General features: G+C 42.0%; 1 pseudogene; it reads left to right on the top strand.

The window, feature by feature from the left end:
- Positions 1-1,206: 1,206 nt before the first annotated feature.
- On the top strand, positions 1,207-3,316 carry LOC100609594 (transmembrane and coiled-coil domains protein 1-like; annotated as a pseudogene).
- Positions 3,317-3,537: the final 221 nt, after the last annotated feature.

Genomic DNA, 3,537 nt, shown 5'->3' with positions numbered 1-3,537 from the left:
GATTTGATGCAATCTCAATTTTAAAACTCAGCAAGTTATTTTGTAGATAACAAACTGATTGTAAGGTTCATATGGAGAGGCAGAACACCCAGAATAGCCAACACAATGTTAAAGCAGAAGAACAAAATCAGATGGCTGACACTACATAACTTCAAGATTTACTATAAAGCTACAGTAATCAAGAAAATGTGTTGTTGGCAAAAGAATGAACAAGTAGATCAATGGAACAGAATACGGGGCCAAGAAATAGGCCCACATAAATATGGTCAACTGATCTTTTGCAAAAGAGTGAAGGCAATACAATAGAACAAGGATGGTCTCTTCAACAAATGATGCTGGAACAACTGAACATCTACATGCAAAATATAAATCTTAGATACACACTTAACATCTGTCACAGAAATTAACTCAAAATGGATGATCGACATAAATTTAAAATACAAACTATAAAACTGTAGAAGATAAGCTAAAATAAAATTCAAATGATCCTGGAAATAGTAATGACTTTTTAGATAAAACACCAAAGGCATGATCCATACGAGAAATAATTGATAAGTTGGACTTCATTAAAATTAAAAACTCCTGCCTTATGAAAGACAATGGCAAAAGAATTAGGATAAGTCACAAGCAGTGGTGACTGAGGTGGTTGGGGCAAGATGCATGAGGAGGTTGGTTGGAAGGGATCAACCAGGGGACATGGCATCAGTGGCTGGAGGCAGTACTTCAGCTTGAAAGATGGTGCTTGTGAAGACTCTGGCTGCCTCTCCCCTCCCCACCAGTAGTAATTTCTGGAGAAAACACATTCACAGTTAGTACTTTCTACAGATGCTAACATTTGGTGAACAGTTGCTCTTGGTCACAAGATTTAGAAGACACAATATCCATCCTCCTAGATTGGTTCTCTTTTCATATGGATCTTCTGTTTCTATGATTTTTTAAGAGAACTTTTTGGGAAACATTTTGGATAACAATTGTTCATCCTTATCTATGCAAAGAAAGTAAAGCTATTGTTGGGATTTTTAGGAGCTTTTCCTAAAATGATTCTCATATACCTTAGAAGTGCCTGAGGAAGAGTAATGAAGGCGGCATGAACCCTTAATCTCATGGCTGCATGCACAGTCATTGTTGAAGCAAATGCCTACATAATTTAACACTCTTGGTGTGTTAAAGAAAATAAGTTTGCAAATAAGCATATTAAGTCTACTGATGGAGCATGTGGGCAGTGAATACTTATATGAGGACTCTGATCCTAGAGGCAAACAACAAGATGCAGAGGCTGGAAAGCATATAGAATCAGGAAAAAAGTTGTCTAAAATGACCCACAATGTTAGGAAAAACATTAATGTGATTAGCTAAGGCTTGAAGGATCTCTTCCAGCACCAGCACAGGAGGACATCAGTGTCTCCATACCATGTGCAGCAAATTCAGGCCAATCCAGAACCTGAAATGGATCTGGAAAGCCAGAATGCATGTGCTGAGACTGATGGTGTCTCCACCCACTCCACAGCTCTGAATCATGTCCTACAGAAGATTAAAATGCCACCTTAGATGAAGAGAGGAACAAGCTTGCGTAGTAGGTAGGACAAGCCAGAAGCCCCAAGGGAAGTTCCCAAATCAGGAAATATGGCTAGGAGATGACAGCTGTTATGCAGTCAGGTCAACCCAGGTCTTCATCCACAGCTGATGCCCCTATCAGCTCCACCATAATGGAAATAACTTGTGCTGCTGCTGCTGCATGTCTGCCAAGAGAGGAGGGAACTGCAGAGTGGATTAAGTGGTTGGAAGTAAGCAGCCTCACTCAGACATCTAGTGCAGTGGTCTCCAGTACTAATGACAGCATTCACACAGACTCCATGGATGGAACAACAGACCCTCAGTGAAAAAAAAAAATCCTGCTATTGTTCACCTGCAGCAGAAGATCCTGATGCTCACATAACAGATCAAGATTGCACAGCCTGGGATGACAGCATTGCTGAGTACTTGAAGCTTGCCAACAGCTCGGACAAGTAGTAGGCTGGCTGAATCAAGCAGGACTTCGAGAAGAAGAACCAGAAATCTGCCCAAATCATCCTCCAGGTACAAAAGAAGCTTGAGCACTACCACAGGATGCTGTAAGAGGTGGAGTAGAATGGGATCCCCCAGCAACCAAAGGATGTCTTTAGGAACATGCAGCAGGGTCTGAAGGATGTGGGAGTGAAGGTGACTGGCTTCAGTGAAGGTGTGGCAGGTGGTGTCAAAGGTAGATTTTCCAGTTTCTCTCAGGCCAGCTATTCAGCAGCAGGGACCATGGTCTCAAAACCCAGAGATTTTGCCTCAATGATTTGGAACAAATTTGGCAGTACAGACAACATCTGTAACCTAAAGTACTGTTTAGAGGTAGGGCAAGTGGATGACGAGGGGAAGGCTTTGGGAGTGATTTTGAACTTTCAGTGATGCCCACAATATGGCAGTCAGAAAGATTGTCCTAGGACTATTTTAGGCTCAGTGGGAGTCAACAGCACCACTGGTGGCATAACTGTAGGAACATCCAGCTCCAAAAAGAATACCCTGCACATACGAAGCCTGGGATTTGATGCACTATTACATGAGATCCAGGAGATCTGGGAAACCCAGGCCAGGCTAGAGAAATCCTTTGACACTCTCAAGGAACATTACCAGAGGGACAATTTGTTAATAATGAAGACCTTATGGGAGGAGTGAAATAGATGTGAATGATTAGAAGAAGAACGAAATGACCTAAAGGAGCTTCGCCAGAATGAAATCTTGAACTTGAAGAAGGAATGACCTAAAGGAGCTTCACCAGAATGAAATCTTGAACTTGAAGCAGGAACTGGCCAGCAGGGAAAAATCTGCATATCAGGATGGGCCTGGGAAATCCAGGAGGCATGCCAGACCTGCGTCTCTAAGATGGAGCTGGATATTCATGATGCAGCACTAGCAGGTGGTGGAGCTAGAAGGGCTGGAGAATGCCACTGCCTGGAATCTTCTGGACAAAGTCATCGACATCTTCCTGGCTGTCATGGCAGTCCTTTTGGTCTTTTTCTCCATGGTAGCCAACAGTGTGGCCCCCCTTATGCAAACTTGCAATGCGGTGTTCAGTACTTTATTCCCTGTGGTTTTCATTGCCTTTCTCTGGAAGCACCAGGCTGTCCCCTTCAGCTATGTGAAATGATTCTTTTCATCCTCAAATGATGCTGGCACAAAAGGCATTGTTCACTTTTCTCTGGCAAGTGCATGCAACAGGAAGTTAGACAGCAACTTACCGACTCTGAAGTTTTCTACAACCAAAGGGTTGAGTGAATCTGTTTACATATAGAATGATGTTTTATTCACAAGAGACACAATTACAATGGTACTTTTTATATTTTATCCAATAATTTTTAGGGCAAAAATCTTGGATAATTTTTGTGTAGCATGATTTTCTTTGGAATGTGAATCTTAAACAGTTACTTAACATGAACCAACAATCTGAAGTATACAGCTGTGTCTACGTCCATACCACCCTGAACACACCAATCTCATCTGAAGTATACTGCT

This window comes from Pan troglodytes, chromosome 7, assembly GCF_028858775.2.
Source record: "Pan troglodytes isolate AG18354 chromosome 7, NHGRI_mPanTro3-v2.0_pri, whole genome shotgun sequence".
NCBI classification, from domain to species: domain Eukaryota; kingdom Metazoa; phylum Chordata; class Mammalia; order Primates; family Hominidae; genus Pan; species Pan troglodytes.
The sequence above is the reverse complement of the archived record's forward strand: the minus strand, read 5'-3'. Positions and strand labels throughout refer to the sequence as shown.